Source organism: Dermacentor silvarum, chromosome 10 (genome assembly GCF_013339745.2).
Source record: "Dermacentor silvarum isolate Dsil-2018 chromosome 10, BIME_Dsil_1.4, whole genome shotgun sequence".
Classification (NCBI taxonomy): domain Eukaryota; kingdom Metazoa; phylum Arthropoda; class Arachnida; order Ixodida; family Ixodidae; genus Dermacentor; species Dermacentor silvarum.
This window is the reverse complement of record NC_051163.1, coordinates 68,887,675-68,909,344: the sequence shown is the minus strand read 5'-3', so window position 1 is coordinate 68,909,344 and position 21,670 is coordinate 68,887,675. Positions and strand designations below refer to the sequence as shown.

General features: G+C 44.2%; 1 long non-coding RNA gene across 3 annotated transcripts in view; it reads right to left on the bottom strand.

The window, feature by feature from the left end:
- The window catches only part of LOC125940841 (uncharacterized), a 58,009-nt gene that overhangs the window by 18,540 nt on the left and 17,799 nt on the right, over nt 1-21,670 (bottom strand). For 2 of the 3 annotated variants that reach the window (XR_007464039.1, XR_007464041.1), the window contains exon 3: nt 17,995-20,082. This is a non-coding gene — a long non-coding RNA (uncharacterized LOC125940841). Of the gene's footprint in view, nt 1-17,994; nt 20,083-21,670 lie in introns of those variants that run through there. The other variant, XR_007464040.1, reaches the window with a different exon arrangement.

Below are 21,670 nucleotides of genomic sequence, written 5' to 3'. Positions count from 1 at the left end.
CCCACATGAAGGTCGGTGCTTTTTGTGCCACCGGTGAGCATGGGGGGCATTGAGTTGATGCATTGTGGTATACTTGTGATGCATTGTGACTACATTTGGTGATCACACCAGCGATCACCCAGTACTCGACGATGGTGCTAAATGTGCCAGCCACCACATGGGCAGGTTATTGTGTTTCAATTGTTGAGCACTGTACAGTTCACACAAGTTCCAACATCTCTATACGAAACTAGCTATCCTGAATACAAAGTCCTGCTAGCAACACAGAGAGGCCGCAACTGACATGCCATTCCGATATTCTACCTAAATGGTCAAAATTACTCGATAGATGTAACACTACAATATGCAATTACGTTTTTAACCACATACTACAAGCTCTGTTGGCATAGCAGTAGTTATGCAATGCAGCAAAATAAAAGCATCTACTGACAGAACATCTCTGCTGGTATATACAGGTGCGAAATATATATGAAAGAACATGAAATATGAATATGAAACAATGAGAGTATGAATGACAGAAATAATATGAAAGAAATGAATTAGAATATGAACAGGTTAGAATGATGCCACATTTGAGGATGGAGGAGAATACTGCCCTATTCCTGTGCATTAAATAAAGAGGTGATTCTTTATTTGTGCACTTAAAATTTATTTTGTGATTGTGTTGCCCTTCTGAGCAATAGGCAACTACACATTGCCGGAGTTAACTTATTCACAAATTATTGCTTCTGCCACTCAGACTACTACAAGCACATAAGCAAAATACTGAACAGGTCCCTGAAGCAAGCACAATTCTACCCTGTTCGTTACCTTCAAATTGCAGGCTTTTTGTCTTTACTATGATGATTACAACTTATCACTGCAATAAAACCAGAATAGTATTTAACTGAGCTAGTCGGTTCAAACTCGTTTGAGCAATAAAACCAGTTTCTTTTCTCATGATTTGAATAGACCAACAGGGCAGCAAGTAAATTTGCCATTACACTTGTTCCAGACAGGAGACGCAAAGGTGGCAGTCAGTGAACACAGTCACATTACCATCACAACAGTAAATCACTGGTAAATCAAACTGCTCTGTCATGCAACAAAGGACACAAGTGGATGCTTTCCGAGAAGAATTTGGTGAGCTGGATTCCTGGCCAAGTCTGAACACACCTTCTTGAATGCTCTGTAGAAGGAATGGATGCATCTGAAATAGCACAGAGCACTGTTAGGCCAGTGCAAGCATAAAGCTACAACTACACTGATTACCCCCTCCCCTCATCTGTGTATGAACGAACATAGTAGGATAGGGACACAGTGCTACACCACTTCACAACATGTTCTGATCTCATACACTCAAACCTCGGTAGAACAAAGTTGCACTTGCAGGGAAAACTTTGTTAAATCAGAAATTTAATTAATTCAAGGTTTTAAAGTTTCAAAAGTAAAAACAACTTCACAAGTTCCCAGAACAATCCTGGTGGACAGTAGCTTGTTAGTAAGCAGTTATAAACAAATCGCAAGAAGCCCGGGCCATAATAGTGCGGTGATGAGTGCCTGCACGTGCGGTGCAGATCACGCCGAGAGCAATGCATCAACATCGTTCACAGCATCCGAGACGTGTGTGTTGAGGTAATGCGTCACCATAAATCTTGGACGCCATGGCTGACCGCACTTAGTACCCACAGCCGGTGCCCATAAATTAAAAACACAAGTTTAGAAAGATAGACATTCTTTCTCAGAAAAACATAGTTGTTTTTACAGTAAAAGTAAAGTAACAGCAACACAAAGGTGAAGCATTGATGGCGATATAGGAGAGACGACTACAGGAAGTAAGGTTCGTAGTTTTATTGGTGCCACATGCTCTCGGGAAAACATGAACGGATCTCACACGAGGACCTTGAACTCACTGTCACAATGCGGTTGAACGCTTTGCACCCTGTCTCGTAAACTTGAGATTATGCAATTGCCAGCACTAGACACGTAGAAACTGAATGCTCATCAAGGCAACAAGCGCCCGGGCACAGCCCCTGCACTTACCGCGGAGAGATTACTTCAAAGAAGTGGCGCGTGGCTCGCATATGGCCGTGCACGAGGTGGAGACGTGCGCTACGAAGGAGGGCAGATAGGCGCGCGTTCCTGCCCTTCATTATACGGTACGTTATAAAAACCAACTAGACAGGCTCACTTCTGGTGTCATGACAAAGCTGTTCAATGGAGACTGGAACGAAGCATATGATGCTACGAACACACCATAAGAATCAAACAAGCATGGTATCTTAATATAACAACACTGAACACAATATATACGCAAGAATAATGTAAAAAATACTGGCTTTTGAAACAGTAAAAGAGAAAAGAGTAATTTTATGTAAACTATACTCAAATTTCATACACAGGCGACAATGCTGCGATCATTAGAGACGTCTCTCAGAGCCAGCAATCATGCCCAAAAATGAGTGCGTCACATATGAAAAAACTAGATTTGGATGAGTCATGTAATTTTGATGTGACATTAAATCATATTTTGATGACGTAACTATTGCATGCATTACAGATCTGAAAGTACTTACGGCCAAACGAATGGAGGGACACTTTTCTGTGACTAGTGACAACAGCACACAGAACGGAAGGGTTCTGGTTGTGAGCAGCAAGGGTTAGGGCTCGCAACCAAAATAGAGTATGTCGCATAGTAGAAGCACAAAAGTGTACAAATTGCATGACTTGACATAACCTTACGTTGCTTACACAACTTCCATAGTCTATGCAGTACTGCTTGCTAAATACGAAATTTAGTATAAAGACAACTAATGCGTACCAGTAATGTTCAAAGTGAAAAACAAATGTAGCTCAAAGAAACAAATTCACAATTATGAATTCATATTGTCACGTCATAGTGATGGGGGAAAAACACAGTAGCACAAACTGTGAATCACGAAACTCTTTATTGGGCAAATTTGTGCCCAAGTAAAGCAAGTGACACTCAGAGTAGAACGATAGCAGTTGGCAATCGCTGAAAATCTGATCAGCGGGCCAAGTGTGTCGGTTTTTATACAAGACTCGTCGAAGCTTCCAGCATAATCGCTGGTGTCTGCGTGCCTTCCAGAAAGTACTACAGAATTCACGTTATGCAAACAATCAGATTACACAAGGTTCAGAAACGAATTATAACCATCGATAACATTCGAGGACTTTCCGATACATGGAGGCGCCTCCTGCACCGACAATAACGTTTAACATTTGTTAGCCAGTTAAAAGTGGTCACTGGAGAAAGATAAACAAGTACATGTGTCAATATGAAATGTACTAAAAGAGAACCATGGTTAATTCGAAGCGCGAACTACTAGGAGAAAAGCAAATGCACGAGAAGAGACAAGACACATCTTAACTACTCTTGAAGTCAGATGATGTGCAGTCTTCACGCTAATGACTAAATCGTCATTATTGCAGTTTAACTCTAATGACAACCAGTGAGTACCAGTAATGTACAACGTGGGAACATGTCCAGGAGTACAACAGGCACACTAAGGTCACCAAATGTCCTTAAAGATAACATTACTACCATTTTTGAGAAGCAAAAGCAGGCACTAGAAATGCGAGGCAAGCGCTAGAGCCAAGTGACCTACATATGTCGATTACTTCAAGCGCACTGCACAAAACTGCTCTGCAAGACTGCATTTCAGAGCCTCCTGCTGTGCCCACTAGAAGGCAGGTTAGTCGACAGCAGCAGAATTGTGGAGTGAGGAACATCAGAATTGTGTGACCGGATGCGAAATGTAAAGTGAACAAGAAAAAAAAAAAGAAAATGTTCGGCAGCATGTTACACTCCTGTAACACGTGAACCGAAAACCTGCTGCACACTTGGTAATGCGTCGTCTCACATCGTCGCATTGCTGCTTTCGCAGATGGGCTTCAACTAGCACTTCAACTAGACTGTGCTTGCCCTGAAATTTTGTGCAAGCTTGATGACGCTCGTCTGCTGATTCGTCGCCACGTAGTCAAGCAGCATCCAGACCAGCACGTCGCAAATGGAACGTTCCCACCGCGTGTTCGCGGTCGAGGCTTGCCTCGTTGCACTAGAGCGCAACTACTCAAGCTTAGGGTTGCCTGTGTTAACGTGCGCGAACGTTTATACAGACAAGGACGTGTGACCAGTCCATCGTGTACGTCTTGCGGTGGCTGCGAGACACTTCAGCACCTGATATTGGAGTGTCCCGCTTTCAGTGCGCAACGCATATCGCTAGTGAGGGACTATCATCTCCTTGGCCTGCGGTGTACGACACTAGACGAATGTTTATACCCCAGTGGTTGTGCGTCTCGACGTGATCAAGCTCATCGCGCTCTCCTTACTTTTCTAAAAGCAACGACCTTAGGGGCACATTTGTAACCCAGTAACTATTTCTTTTATTTTACATTATTTAGTAGCATGACCTGCAGGGACGGGCCCTACTGTATGTTGTACTTTATTCTTTGAGATTTGTCATCTCGCTCTTTCCTCCCCTCCTTCCTATCTTTCATTTCTATGTTTGTCTCCTACTTTCTGAAGAGTAGGCAGGCGTTGTGCCCCTTCTGGTGGCAGTTGCCAGCCTTGCTCCTCGCTTTCTCTTTCCTGTGTATATGTTTACAAATAAAATAATAATAATTCCTCAACTCGGTTTCAACGCTTAACTGCGGCTTCGCGCACTCATATAGTGGGGTGACTTGCGCCAATGATGTTTCTCTTCGACTTTAAGTTGCATCCTCTCAGCAGGGGATTGAAACGGATGCTGTTCTGTGTGTTGTACGAGTGATTTCAATGAAAGTATGCACTGTTCGCTTCACTTTGCTAAACGCTTGTAGCCTCAGTCTTTCGATGGTATGGTGGTGGTGGTGGTGAAACTTTATTTCGGAAAATGGTCCTGAAGGACACCTGAATGTTCGTCAAGGTGTAGGAGGGCACCTCCCACGATGGGACGGGGAGCCCTAGGCCCTCCACCACTTCGCGGGCCTCATGGACAGCCCAGAGTTGGTCATGAGCCATTGTATTTTTCATTTCTTACAGGGGTATGAGCCATTGAGAAGGCCACGTGTTTTTAGCCACGTGGCTAAGTGCTTGTAGCCTCTGCATTACGAAAGGGATGAGCCATTGCATTTTTGCTTGCTCAGAGGGGTATGAGCCATTGCTGATGACAATTTTTGTACCATTGGACTGGACGACGCATTTTTTTCAAGGCCATCGGGAGTATGAGCCAGTGCCTTAATAAAAAAAAAAAAATGTTGCCAATGAAATTATCCTGCCTGGACAAGCCATGTGCTTCTTCTAACGAAGTTCTCTGCACAGAAAGCAATTAAACGCAACTAGGTCAAAGTGAGGGGCAAAACATTGCACAGACTATGCAGCCCACAGTAAACAACCTCTAAACACCAGCCATATGACCAAATAAATATTTACAGAAGCAACGCTGAAAATTGGTCCTGGCTGTGTGGATTGCACAGCACTGCCGAGTCCTTCTTTTTCTATTTTCTAGTTTTTCTTTATCATGAATGATAGGTCGGAGCCATACACAGGTGGGAGTGTTGTCTTGCCAGATGATAGTCGTCACCAAATTTTAGGAACATTCTACAGAATGTGCACAAGAAAGTTGACATGCTTTTCTTCGATTTCTTTCTTTCTTAAGGTCATGTCGTAACTGAGGCAAAAAAGGAAAAGAAAGATGACAATTAGAATAATGATAAAGGTTTCACAGTGCTGCATGAATCTCTTCTTCTTTCTGGGGTTTTACATGCCAAAACTAGTTCTGATTATGAGGCACGCCGTAGTGGAGGGCTCCGGATTACTTTTGACCACCTGGGGTTCTTTAACGTGCACTACTCACAGTGCTGCATAATCCACACAGCAACCCAAATAGCTGTGGTATGTTTCCTTACCATAATGATTGTGTATTTTGCAGTAAACCTCCGAGAAACATCACACTGTCATCAGTTCATGCAAGTCATATGATGCCAGTAACCCTGCATGCGACCTTGGTCACCAGTCAACATGTGTGGATATCTCAGCAGCTGATTCAGGCGAGAAGTGACATATACTACACCATTTCAATACCGCATACCAGCTTGATGTGGTATCTACAACGGATGTCACTAAACATCAGCGGTGGCTTCTCAAGAATTTCGATGTCCGCTTGCTTATGTCATTGCCATGGTGTGCAAATGCTAATGCGGGTCGCTAATGCTCAACCACAACTCTGATACTGGATATTTTAAGCTTGCGAGCAAACTGCACTTAAGCTATGCATTGCACCTTGTGAACAGCTTGAGAATAGAACAGCCATAATGGTTTAGTCTGTACTATAGCCGCATGTAAAATGATAGTCCTGCTGTACTAAAAAATAAGACGTTATTAGAACATAAGCTCTTGATCTAGGAAGCACGAATGTATCAAAAGTAAACCCTACCACTGATGTGTTCTCAAATTTGCAGGAAAAAGAAATTTGGCACATGCTACTGTGCCTTGGTATCAAATGTCAGTTTCTGTTTTCTTTGCTATCTTCTTACATTGTGTGTAAATGAAAGAAACTTATTTACACAGCCATGAACCGATATGATGAGCTGAAAAAGTGGAGCTGGGCAGGCCAGGTAATGCGTAGGATGGATAACCGGTGGACCATTAGGGTTACAGAATGGATACCAAGAGAAGGGAAGCGCAGTCGAGGGCAGGCAGAAAACTAAGTGGGTTGATGAAGTTGGTAAATTTGCAGGTGCAAGTTGGAATTAGCTAGCGCAAGACAGGGGTAATTAGAGATCGCAGCTGAGAGGCCTTCATCCTGCAGTGGACATAAATATATGCTGATGATGATGATGAACAAATATGAGGCCAACCCACATTCACGGCAAGCCAAACTTTCAATATGCTGGCGTAGCAGTGATGTCACATTTGGGCAGTCTAAAACATTGCAGTGTTTCAGAAGTTTATTTAGGTCCCTGACCTTTAGGGCTTCTTCCCTGTGTGAGAAGACATGTGTTTGTAGAGGTTTGCCTTCCGCGAAAAGCATGCAGTGCAGCGCACGCAGGAAAAGGGACGATCTCCTGTGTGGCCTGCGCAGATGCTGTGTCAGGTGGCCCTTCTGAGTGAATTCGTTTGGGCACAGGTGGCACTTAAAGGGGCGCTCGCCTGTGTGTGTGCGCAGGTGTGTGTTCATCTTGCTCCTGTATTTGGTCACAAAAGTGCACTGCCGGCAGGAATGCTGTCGGCCACGTACAGACACGAGCGACTTGTACCCATCCATGGACCCCGAAGGCAAGAAACCTGCGAAGTCACAAAAAGCATCAGAATGTGATGCATACAATGTGTCACACATTTCATGGAAGTAGAGCGTTAAACCTGGCAATCAAAAAAGGGTTGCAACATTTGTACGCAAGGAAAGTGATAAACTTGGCCTACCCAACCCCCATAATAATCTTGTGGCAAGAGTGAGCTGATGCAGTATATTTCTTACTCAAGCACTTATCTATCTATATGTAAATACAGTAGAACCTCGTTGATACTGATCCCGTTACGTACGATTTCCCGGCGCCAACGCTCGCGATCTAGTCCAAAATGATGATTCAATACAGTTACATGTATCTTTTACCGGCTCATACGCTCCCGGAAAGCACGATCACTCGGCACTAACGTTCAATACATCGGCAAACTGCGATCGTATGATATGTTTTCCAGCCGCTAGATGCCATGTAAACACAAAAAAGCGCGCGATCGAGAGCAGTAGCCATGTGCCGCGGTACTCGCCCGCCCGTCTCACGTGAAAACGCCGGCGCGCACTCAGTTTCTTATTCCGGTACCGGCAAATCTCCTCCTGGACCATCGCACGCTGCATTCACAGCTATGCCGCCAACCATATTGCGATAAGCATTGTCACCTGCTCGTGCGTAGAAGCGTACTGCACGCTTTCAATAGGCGATAACACAAGCGCACCACAGTTCCCCACTGCAGGCAGCGCGATGCGAGCGTCACGCTTCGCTTCGATGGCGTCCAGCGTCGCCCACCAGCACGATTTTGTTTCAGTTTCCCGTCGCCGTCCTAAAACATTACGCAATAGGAAAAAACACCAAAACTGGTCTCGTGCCACCGCAGCCCCACCAGTTCGACACGCGTCAGCATCTTGTGTCGCAACGAGCTTCGCATTATGTAGATGTCAACTATAGTCGAGCCTGTCAAATTTTTAAAATTTTCTTCGGATCGTACGTTTTCTCGCTTAGTACGTTCTTTCCCGCGTTTTATTTTTACATATGAATGTGGTTCTACTGCAACTATTCTGAATACAAACTCCCGACAGGCAATACATAGAGGTTGGATTTGGCAAGCAATTTTGATATGCCAAAATAGCCAAATTACTTCTATTAAACAAAGTATTAAATTTTTTGCATTAAATTTATACAATGCAGCACAACAAAAACATCAACAGATAGTTGAAAACATGAAGCATATGAAGTGAAATATGAATATTGTTACGTTCATGACAATATATACGGTCAGGACAATATGAACTGAAACAAATTAATATGAAAGAAAATGGAAAACATACGAGAAAGAAGAAAGGGAACAATGACAACATTTATAAACATTAGAATGGCATCTCATTTGTTAGTGGAGGAGAATACTGCCATATTTCTGTGCATTAAACAAAGGATGGTTTCACTCTATTAGTGCATTGCAAAGATTTTTGATTATTACTTTTTCATTGTTTCAGCAAAAGCAAAATGAAACAAGGTACTGACGGTAACCTTATCTACCAATTTGTATTTCTGTCCCTGACACTGCTGTAAACAAGCACAAACTAAGCAACAGATCTCTGAAGACGGGCACAATTCCACACTGTACATTACCTTGACTGAACTACATTCTCTGCTAGTACACTGCAGTGTTGCAGTACTGCATTGCTATTACTTTGCAGTACACATAGTCCATAAAAGACAAAAGCATAGGTAGCAATTGATAAACGGTTATATCACTATCCCAGAGGTGAATCAATCATATGTCAAACAGCTTTGTCGTTCGACAGCAAACAAGTGAATGCTTTCCGTGAAGAATTGGTGAGCTAGTTTCCCAGCAAATCCCAAGCCACACAATTTCTTGGTTGTTTTGTAGGAGGAATGAATACATCTGTAACAGCATGGAGATCACTGTTAAGGCCAATGCAAACACTAATACATAAACACAAACATTTTCCCCTTTATATCAACAAACATTTAGCCTGGGGCATAGTGCTACTCTTCACAATTTATTAGGATCTTTTATATATCACAAACGATTATTCATAGACTCATGCAAAGTCTACTTCATAAGATAAATATATACTTTTTTCAATGCAAGAGCATTGCTGTATCGAAGACGAATTTCTATCCGCTCATTATTAATCACAATGGCTCCTTCTCCAAACAATAAGTATGCCAATGCATCTGCCATTGTTTGCACAACACATCAAAAGTTTGATAGGCGAGTATTGGTGAAGGTTCTCCTACAGTCACTGAACATGACATCTGTATTTTCATATATCGATCGCTCCTTCCCTTTTACCTTATTGAGCCGAAAGAAAACTTGACCTATTCTAAAACATTGCTGTTCAGCTTTTTCCATGAGTAACACCATTGCATCATATAAAATGATTACTGTACTTTAACAACATGGTCAGATCTGACAATTTTCAGCCCATTGGGAGGGTCTGGAAAAATGAAACTTTGACAGGAGGTGTCATCGAAACCAGCCTCCAGTGCTCCTAATACTTCCCCTATCTAACAAAAAATTTGTGCTTTGGTTGGCTCAGCAACCAAACTAGACACCGCTTGACATATTCGTTGCAGCTTGTCAGGGGCGCTGAAAACAACGTCAACACCAAACCTGCTGGCAACGTTCTTTAGTCCGTGGGAAAAGCGATGGACATAGCGCACGACAGCAATGCGTTTTCTCTGCGTGTCATCTCTGCTTCTATACGGTAGGATTCCCAGATCACATTATTTGTAGAGCGGCTGAAAAAATTATTAGGTTGATTAAAATTGTCGAACCAGGGCAGTCTAGAAGCAGAGATGACACGCAGAGAAAACGCATTGCGGTCGTGCCCCATGTCCATCGCTTTTCCCACGGACTAAAGAATGTTGCCAGCAGGTTTGGTGTTGACGTTGTTTTCAGCGCCCCTGACAAGCTGCAACGAATATGTCAAGCAGTGTCTAAAAAAGATTGATCAAACTAACAAGAATAAGTGTGTCTGCACCTTAAAAGAAAATTCTAAGCTAGTAAAATGCAAAGTTGGTGTAGTATACATGTTGCCACTAACTTGCGGTAATGTTTACATAGGCCAGACCAGCCGGTGTGTTAATACTCGTCTAAAGGAGCATCAAAATTCACTCGACAAAGATAACCACTTACACCTAGCCAACCATTGCAAAAGCTGTCATTTTAAATCTGTCTATTCTGATACCATGATTTTGTTTACTCATAGAGACAAACTAACACGCGAAATAACCAAGGCTTTCCATATCAAAAAGCGTGCTGATATGTGCATAAGTGAGCCATCTATAACTCTAACTGACAAAGAACTTGCCTTCTTGAGCGCCACCTGATGTTAAGATACGTAGAAGTTCTGTGTATATATATATTTTTCAAAATGTCTTTATTCCGCATGCTCTTGCACATGCTAACTTTAGTCAGACTGGGTATATATATATGTGTGTAATTTCCCTCCAAAAATAAACTGAGTTGCGAGTCAGCGCCTGTCTGTCACCTTCGCCTTATTGTCCTCGTTTCTTGTGTGCACGCTGCAGTTTCAAGATGAATGGGCTAGTATTTTTAAAGAAGCTGTGCCACTTACATGGAAGTGTTTTCTATTTATCTAATAAACTTAAACCATCTGATTACACTGCTCTTGTCAGTTGTGCTCCCATTTAGGCAGTTCTGGAAATTTTTTTTCCTTAAGGAGAGTGACAGCAGTACATTGACATTTCGTTTGCCTGGAGGCAAAAACCTTTTTTAAAAAATTTATTTTAGGTATGATCATCAGAAAAGTTGCCTTCAAGAAAGCCACGCACATGTTAAAAAAAATACAATCAATATTAGTGCTCATGTGTTGTTAATTTTTATGTTGTAGAGTGATATGAAAGAACCTTCAAGAAATTGTTCATATGCAGTAAAATGTCAATAAATTATGCAGCAGATATAGTGGCTTCATCAAATGTCAACAAGACTTTCTTGAATGACTGTATGTGGTTTAGTGGCGCAAGGGCCAGGTATGGCCAAAGAGCGCCATGCCAGTGTTTGTGAGTTTGCAGTGGAGTGATGAATTCTGAGAAGTAGATGAGGCGTGGCTGTAAAGGGGCCTAAAAATGGTTGCTGTAAAGTGCCTAAAATCTACATGTAATAAGATTGTGGCAATGACTAATGAGGCGTACTATGGACATGAAAAATGCATTGCGAAAAAATGACACGATATGCAAGATATGTCAGATATAAAAATTGCTGAGAAGCACTACTGCCTAAACCGAACCCTCGAACCACAAGGGCCTGAAGGCATGTGCCATACAAAACTACTATCACAGCGGCATCCTCTGGAGAGAGGATGCGCTATGAACTTATTGGGCGAATAACATGCAGGACCACATCGTTCAATAAATCAAGGACTGCTTTGGCGTTAAAAAAGTGGTTCTTCACCAAGAAACATAATAGGATGCAGAGGGACATGATAGCGGTATGCTAGAAGAAATTATTTCTTTCTCTCTGTTTTGGCTTCCCGACACTCCAGGACGACGTGGAGGACGGTCAGCCGCTGGTGAGTGGCTGACCGTCCTCCACGTCGTCCAATAGTTAGTCATGTCCATAGTACGCCTCATTAGTCATTCCCATAATCTTATTACATGTAGATTTTAGGCACTTTACAGCAACCATTTTTAGGCCCCTTTACAGCCACGCCTCATCTACCACAGGTTGGTGGTTCATCGCCAGTCAGCAAAAACCTGTGGGTATCATATGCGTGTCCCATTCACAGATGACAAAATAGGACATCTATTTGTTGTGTTTTCATAGCTGAGGGCCAGAAACCCAACTGTGGCTTAATCAAGTGAAGTTTATTATTTGTTTCTGCATCCCACAAGCGTTGCCAGTGGCTTCACAGTTTCTTAGGCAAAAAAGGCTGGAGATCTGTGGCAGGAATAGCAGCGGTAGTATTAATAGCTTGCGACGTAATTGACGTGGCCATTTGATCTGCTAGCACATTGCCTTTTTGCCTCTAGGGCCCGGCACCCAGCATATAATGACATGCTGGTTAGATATGTACGCTCTACACAGAACAGAATACAGCTCAATGAGTACACAAGATTTTTGTGCTTACAGAGCGACTTCAGGGCTTTTACAACATTTTGGGAATCTGTAAATATAGCTTTTTGAAGTTTTGATTTCATTATATACTTCACAGCCGACAATAGTGCATAGGCCTCAGCCATAAAGATACTTGTCTCCGGGTGCAGTACACTGGATTCCGATGAGGATGGACCAACGGCTGCATAAGATACCCTGGCATGTGACTTGGAAGCATCTGTGTAAAACTCTGTACACGAGTACTTGGATTGGAGTTCTAAGAAATGCATTTTAATGTGTGCCTTTGGCACGTTAAGTGACCTCTACAAATGATGTGTCACACTCTATAAGCTGCCACTGCCATGGCGGTAACAGTTTCACTGGAGCCGTAGAACGATGATCAAGCAGTGGAACACCCATTTCCTCACTAAGATTCCTTACACGCAAAAGAACGGCTTTCTTGCTGCAGGTCGATTATGGAAGAGTGTGGCAGCAGTCATATCATTTATGGTTGAATATGAAGGATGTTCAATGTTTGCTTGTATGCTCAGAAAATGTGAAACTGATTTGCTGAACGCTGCAGATGGAGTGACCACTGGTTCGACGCTACGTAGAGGCTCTGGATAGGACTTGTTCTGAAAGCTACCGGTCGCGAGACGGATCCCCAGATAGTGAAGGGGGTCTAGGATTTTTAATGCACTTGGCGTTGCAGAATGATAAATATAGCTCTGTAATCAAGGCGCGAGCTGACAAGAGTGTTGTACAAGTTCAGGAGGCATTTTCGATCACTACCCCATGTTGTGTGTGACAGTATTTTTAAAAGGTTCATTGTCTTCAGACACTTTGCATTCAGATATTTAAGATGGGGGACGAAGGTTAGCTTAGAGTCTAGAATTATTTCAAGGAATTTGTGTTCACTGCTCACGGATAGTTCCTCTGAATTGATCGCGAGATTTGGCACAGGTGTCACGCCTCTTTTGTTTGAGAAGAGTATGTATGTACTTTTCTTTCCTGCGCGTTTATTTTAAATACATTTACATCTGCCCATTTAGACAATTTGTTTAATCCAAGCTGCACCTGTCGTTCACAGATAGTGATGTTACATGATTTGAAACTTATCTGTACATCATCGAACATCATCGACATACACAGAATAAAACATAGTGCGTAGAATGACTGTATACAGGCTGTTCATTTTTACAAAAAGAGTGTGCAACTAAGCACACCTCCCTGCTAGCACGCCAGCCTCCTGGGTGAATGTTCTAGATAAAACATTGCCCACTCTTACACGTAAATGTGCGATTAGACACGTAGCTTTCGACTGTGTTTAACATATTTCCACAAACCCCCATCGCAGAAAGATCTCGCAGAATCCTGAAGCACCATGTCGTGTCGTACGCTTTCTCTAAATCTAGAAATACAGAAAGTAAGAACTGTTTATGAATAAACGCATCTCGGATGTTTGCCTCGATGCGAACAAGGTGGTCTATTGTCGACCTACCTTCTCAGAAGCCACACTGGAAGGCGTCCAGTATTTTGCTATTTTCTAGGAAACAGATTAAGCGCCGGTTCAGACTTTTTTCACACAGCTTGCACAGGCAGCTTGTTATAGCTATTGGCCTGCAGCTGCTGGCTAAGGATGGGTCTTTGCCTTGTTTAAGTATTGGAATGACTATGGCTTCTTTCCATGAGGACAGAATACACCCAGCCCACAGAGGACAGAAATATCCACAGAGGACAGTAAACAAGAGTGTTTTCAGTGCTTCAGGATGTAGGTATCTAATCATGTCATACATGATACGATCGCCACCTGGCGCCAAGTTGTTGCAACAAGTGAGAGATGCCTTATGTTCAGCTGGGCTAAATGGGCAATTGCACGCCTCACTCGATGAGCCTTTGCGATTAAGGGGCTGCCGCTCTTCACGTTCTTTGAATATCAGGAAAGATTGCATATACTGCAGTGCACTCGAGACATTTTCAAAGTGTTCTCCTAGACAATCCGCCTGGTCTTCCAGGCTATCACCTTGGCTACTTACTAAGGGTAGGGGATGTGATTCTCGTCCTATTAATTTATTCACCCTATTCCAGACTTTTGTCTCGTCCGTGTAAGAATTATACTGGAAATGTAACTTTTCCAACTACTCTCTTTGCACGTTGACGCGTTCTTCTGCTCTGTGACTTTGCTTGTTTAAAATTTATCAGGTTTTCGGCTGTTGGGGAGTTGCAAAACAATCCCCAGGCTTTGTTTTGCTTTTTACATGCTTTTTGGCATTCCTTGTTCCACCAAGGCAGGCAACACTTATTAGTCAGTCAGTCCATTAGTTTGTTGTATGCACCTTTCTGCAGCATCAACGATAAAAGATGTTATATATGCCACAGCATCGTCTATGTTGAAAGAGGCAATAGCATCCCGGCTTAATATGTTAATTCTTGGAAACGCTCCCAGTTAGCCGAGTAAACCTTCCATTGGGGAATGTGTGGTGAGCATATATCTTGTTTTGTTAAGTTTAACATAATTGGGAAGTGGTCACTCCCAAAGAGGTTCTTGAGAATGGACCACTCCAGGTGTGGCATTAGTGTACTCAATACTATACTTAGGTCTATGGACGAGCATGTGTTATGTGTAACGCTGCAATATGTTGGTTCTTTCTTGTTAAGTATAGATGTGCCTGAAAACAGAAAATTTTCAATTAGGCGGCCTCTTGCATCGCAACGCGAGTCTCCCCACAAAGTGTTATGTACGTTTAAATCTGCGACAGCTATGTATGGCGGCGGAAGTTCATTTATGTAGTTTTGAAATTCGGTTTTATGAAGCTGATAATTGGGAGGGATGTATATAGAGCTGATAGTGACCAGCTTGTCAAACAACACCCCTCGGACAGCAACTGCCTCTAGGGGCATATGAAGTCGACTCTGCCAACTACGATAGCCACACCACCGGAAGACACGACTGTGTCATCGCGGTCTTGGCGAAAAATAGCATATTGTCGGAGAAAATTTCTTTGCATATGTTTGAGGTGTGTTTCTTGGATACACAGCACCTCTGGATTACACATATGTAGGAGTTCTTTAATGTCATTGAGATTGTGGACATTCCACTGTAATAATTGTGTATCCATGTTGAATGTGTTTTTTTTGCTGTGCATTAAGAGGACAGTTACTTCACGGAGCCCTCTCCGGGCGCCGTGATGCGGCATTTTTCTTGTTTCGAGCGATTGCGAGACTCTCGCGGCTCCTTAGGCGCTGGCGGCGCCGTCTGGCCGGTTGTGTGCATCGCCTCTTGCGAGGCGCTAGACACGCGCTCTTGCGAGCGGTTGGTTTGACATGAAGGTCTCGTCTCGAGGGATGAGACCCTTGAGGCCATCAGCCCGGAAGTGGCCTGTTCTTGTGAGATGGCGAAGCAGCACTAGCTGCAGCCGCCGAGGGGTGGATTGAGTCACCGCCGGACCACTGTGTGTGGGCTGGACAGCCGCCGGAGGCCACTGCCCCCTGACGCGCCACATCGGCAAAGGTGTTCTTGGGCAGGTAGGATACCCGCCTGCGTGCCTTCTTGAACGTTACATTTCCTTTACTTTGTTACAATTTCGTTTTCTTTTTTCCAGGATGGGCACGACCGCGAGTATGTGGTGTGCTCCCCATCACAGTTCACACAATGTAGCGAGTTTTCACAAGACTCGGATGAGTGTTCATGAGCACTGCCTTTCGCACACGTTTGGCGGCCTCGACAGTTGTGAGAGCTGTGGCAGAATCGCTGGCATTTAAAGCATCTGAGAGGATTTGGCACGTATGCCCTGACACGAAGTTTGATGTATCCGGCCTCGATGGACTCGGGCAGGACACTTGAGCCGAAAGTGAGCACCAGGTGCTTAATCTTGATTTCTGTGCCGTCCCGCCTCATCTTAATTCTTTTAACGTTTATCACATTCTGCTCACTGAAACCCTCCAAGAGTTCAGCCTCGGTCAGCTCCAATAAATCATCATCCGAGACAATGCCACGGGTGGTGTTCATAGTACGGTGTGGGGTAAGTGTTACTGGGACGTCCCAAATGACACTAATTTCGTCAGTTTTAACGGCGAAGCTGTTTAAGCCAGCCTTATTTGTGGTTCGTATCAAGAAACTGTCAAGAAATAAAATGAAATAAACTTTCTTGCCGAGGTGGGATTCGAACCTGTGTACCCACGGTCCCAAGGCGAGCGTCGTAACCACTAGGCTATACAGCCATGCTTGCAGAACATGCATTTATGCGAACCATACGATTGCGTTCGAGCGTCATCGTCATCGTCCACAGCTAGAGCTCTCGCACACTCGTGCTCGTGAAGAGAGAGAGATTGTGGTTGTGAAGAGGAAGAGGCACTATTTTCTGCAGCCCTTTAGGGAGCACGACTCAGCGCCTTGGGGAAGGGGCGGGGAATGTAAAGAAGAAAAGAAAGAGAAATAAAAGAGAGAGAAGGTCGATCCATTACACAGCCCTTCAGGTTTTGCGTGCTATGAGAGCGAGAGAGAGACGCATTTACGGGGTGGGTCTGAGGGAATGCAATGTCGGCATTACAATGCAGTGGAATGCAGTGTCGGTATCGCAAGGCAGTCACGGTGTTGCAAGCTGCACTATGCAACATGCAGGGACTGCCGTTAAGTCCAAGATGCACGAAAAGAAAGTATCATCATCATGAATATTAAGACGAAACGTTCGCGAGCACTTCTGGAAAATGCTGGGCTACGATCGCCCAGCTTCGCTGTTTTAAGCGTTGCGCGGCCAAATGCAAGGTTAAGAGGTTTTTTTTTCCGTATTGTATTTGATCGCACAGCTCCAGAAGCAGATCACCACTTGCCATTTTCGATGCTATGTTACCTGGGCCAAGAACTTCAGTCAGAGATTTCGAGACAAGGAAAGGTGAGATCATTTTCACTGTCTTTTCAGGCTTATCAGAGTGGGTGACGTGAAACCGTGGAAAGTTTTGTGTTCTGTTGCCAAAAAAATTTAAATACATCTTCGGTGCGCCCTCGTTTCTGAGGGCAATCAGGGAGTTTAGGGAAAGCGCTGGCGATGGACCCCTGGCTGCCTAGCCCCGGGCACCAACAGCCATAACCGTTGGACAAATAAAGGTTATTCCTATCCTATCCTGTCCATGAGTATAGCTGGGACTTTCAGCAGCGATGCCAACCACCCACCAACGAGCCCAACGCGGGGAAGTGACAGGAGTTCCTGTAATGGAAGTCCTGCCAACGCCAGCTGTACATCACTGCTATAACCAAATACAGCATAACCAAGATTGGCTAGCCACACAAGGTTAACCCTCGCCGCCTGGAAATTTCGAAGTGAAGAGAAGATAATAGAAGACAGGAAAGAAGAAACAGTGAAAGAGAAAGAAAAAGTGTGGAGAGGGGGACAGGAAAAGGCTATTGCCGATTTCCTCCAGGTGGGTCAGTCTGGAGGTGCTGTCTATGTGAAGCAGAGGCTGAAGAGATGTGTTGCCTCCTCTGGGGGGCCTTGAAGGTTCGAACACCCGGCGTCGGCTCAACCCCCAGGATCCCTCTTTCCCCAGAGATGGCTAAGCCGAGCATGACTACATGCAGGAGGGTCCAACCCTCATGTGCTCGGGTACGTGGTGTCGCAACACACCAAACGCCTGCTTGCGCAGACGCCCCTGCGGGGAACATGACTTTCTTAAAGATGATCTCAGACTATGGCGCATCACAGCACAATTCAATTTATTCAGAATGCACAGACACTTGTCGTCCTTTGGCAACATGTCAGAGGACATACATACCACGTAGGTGCTTAATTGGCTGCTACCTGGTCGGTACTTATTTAATGTGGAGCCATTGTTGCACATGTAGCCTGACTGCGACCAGCATAGCCACTACTAAGCTACACCTAGTGACTCACTAAAATTCACTAAGAGAAAGTGCAATCAAAGTATCGTATAAAAACCAACCAGAAAGACCCATTTCTGTGGGCAATTCAATGTTGTACATTAAAGGCCGGAACAAAGCATATAATGGTTGCTAGTAGCACAGCATGAGAACCATACTTTCATGACATCCTCAAAGAGTACCGTATTTTCCGGTCTATAAGTCGCACCTTTGTATAAGAGCACCCCCTCAAAACGGCAATTTTTCCAGAAAAAAACGTATACAAGTCACACCGGTGTATAAGATGCACCTGTTCGCTCGGTAAGCGATATAAAAAAATTACAGTGACGTTTCACTCCGTGAACGCGTGGCACGCGCAAGCGTATGGGTGCCATATATTTTCACTTCAGGCGCATTTCTGCCGTCATGGTTGCCGCGTTGTTCCGTATAAAGTCGAAGGACGATAACATTGTCTCCTCGCGCTGTATGCTGTATGTGTGAGTTAAAGCGTCCGACGGTGAGCCGAATCGCGCACAAGGAAGGAAAGTGGGATGGCAGCGCGGGAGGGAGGATGAGGCTTGTACTCTGGTAGCAGCTGCATAGCTTGCGCAGCGGCTTGGGCCGTATCTTGACAGTGATCTGCAGATGCGACGAATTTGGGGTCGGCCGACTCGCGGACAGTCTGCCGCCGCCCGGGAACTTGATCACGAGAACGTACTCGCCACCTCGATAGCGCGCACAGAACCCGCAACAATTAAATCAACCAGCATGCGGCCATAACATTGAATCTGATTTTGACGGCAGTTTTTACGAAAAAAAAGTACATAAGTCGCACCGTTCTATAAGACGCACCGACGAAAAATTCAGAAAAAAAATTCGTCTTATACACCGGAAGGTACGGTATATGGAGCATGTTTACTAAAAAAATGTAAACAATACTCGCTTGACAAACAGAAATAAAGGTGTAATTCTAGGTGTGCCATGCAGTGCTACAGTAATGAGAACTAATGAATACCAGTATGTGCAAAGTGAAAGTATTTGGTGTAGTCACCTTACTTAGACTACAGATTTGCGCTGGCTTTGCTAAACACATAGGATAGCAGACAGAGGGCCAATGTTTAAACGAGCAAAGCATACATATACTATCACCTGCTAATTCATGCTTGCAGGTCACTAGTAAAAGAATTGTGTTCAAAGAGGCAGCTGCAAATTTTTCTCTTATGGACAATCGTGATGATGGACTATCTGAGCATGCAAAAAAAAAAAAAAATTAGTACAATTTGACAGAAGCTCATTTTGCCCAATCGCCAGCTGCAAGACTGTGGAGGACACTATGTAAGAGTTTTATGTATGATTACATGATGTCTACAGGCACAACATGTATATGAGGCACAACCCAAGTCTAGGTTGCACTGCAAACCTGGCTGCACTCATCATACATTGACAATATGTACAAGGTACACATATATCTCAGGTCATTGCCTAATAAGGCTGCAGAATGACAAAGCAATTCTACAGGGTTGCTTAGGAGAAACACCTTGACAGTATTATCATAGACTATACAACTTTAACATGAATTCTATTCCACAGGAAAAAAAATGGATTTGCAACACACGTTGGGCACACACCCATCGAAGATGGATTAGTATTCAGGGCTTGGTTTTAAGCTGCGAGCACATCCACTGCCATCACTTGTGACTTCTGGTCAAAAGGCTGTGGTGAGAATGCTTGTGACAGCATGTTGGCAGGCAGGACGTGCCCTGCTAGGTGCTGCAACTTTGGCGGTGGCTTCAGGTGTAGTCTTGGCTGTCACCTTCACTACAGCTGTGCTTGCAGCGGTGGTGGCTTGATGGGCATGCCCTTACAGTCTTTGAAGTCGCCAGGTTGTTCTGACAGGATATGACAGCTGCAAGACCACTGGTTGCATCTGTGTGAAGATTTCAGTTTGGTAGCATTTTACACATGCCAAAATATTAACACCAGCAGAAACTTTAGATGCCATACAAAACAGAGACAACCTTTTCCCTCTGCTGCTGCGACTTTCTTCTCTTTTGTTATGAAAACAGAAAATATGTGTCATTACAAAACAATTGGTCTTGGAGAACACAGCCCCATATTCTTTATAAATGTGAATTTCTCAGATGATCAATACTGACTTTAAAATCAATTTATGGTATCTGATTATTTGCCCATATTCACAAAACTTTTTTAAGTGCTGTCCATGAATGCCATCCCCAGGGTGATAGTCGTTATCACACTGCTTGCTATCACGATTAGGGGGCACCCAAACACCAGTAAACAAGAGAATGCTCTAAGCAAGAAGTTTTGTGAAAAGAGGTCCTCATCTTCCAGTAACACCTTTTACCACATATCCTACTTCTGCTTGTATAACTGCATCATCCAGAACAAGCTTCAGAAACTGTCACTCTATTTCATGAGCAGCAAGTAAGCTACTGATCTAGAAATAAATGAATAATTATCCTGTCCAGAAGCACAGAGTAAGAAGGCACAGAGTAAGAAGTTCTTCCAAATATTTTGGTTATACGACTTCACTGCACAAGTCATGCTTTAAACAAATGTTGGAAGGCTGTCAAAGGCAACAATTTATGCAAAATGTTTGATCACATCACCGGGATAACACAAGCCACCGTTACCATTCTTGAGAAGCAAATGTGAGTGCTGGCACTGCAAAGAACAAGTTAAATTTTTCTTGCGCGTATATCACAGTGCCCACCAGTAGCTTAGAGAACCAAACTGTACACACTACAGATAAATAAGTATACTCAGGGCATGTGACTTAGGGTACGCACCCCCCCCCCCCCCTAGCGGCAAAAACGGGCAGGAACGCGTCATGCCGTGCGCGGCAAAAGCGGCAGAAATCGGGTTTTGCGGCGTGCTGCGCGAAATAAGTTCGAGACCCATTTCTGCGGCAGATGCCGCGTGCCGCGAAATGAATAACCAATGAAGAGCGTAGAGGCTGACATCACGGAGCCATGGCAACCGGACCGCCGGCTTTCCAATCGACGATCGTAGTCTCTCGCGGTTACATGGAGAGATTTGTGGACCCTGTCCGGTTGTGCCCTTTCTGCTCACGGTGATTGCGCGTTCTGAGAGTGCGTGAGATCTTATCGCACTACCGCGCGGCGAGACGCGCTTGCCACAGTCGCACTGAATACACTTCGCACTGAATACACTGTCGAACAACATTGGTCTTTCTCACCATGCACATAGCTGCACCTAGCTGTGCATAACCAGTGGCTCATTATCACCATTGCAATTCTCTCTCTTCATTGCACCATCATGTAGGCTGGTGAGGCTAGGCGTGGCCTCCGAAATTGCACCAGCGCAATCGTTGAAGCTAGTTCTGCCCAATCTGCACCAGCCTGCGTTACTCACCACATTGAGAATGAGAAGAGCGATGGCGATAGTGAGCCGCTGCTTGCACATGGCGCCGCGTAATATTAACACTCTCAGTAATATTACAGGAAACTCTGGTTGAGGGACCCGAAAACCTC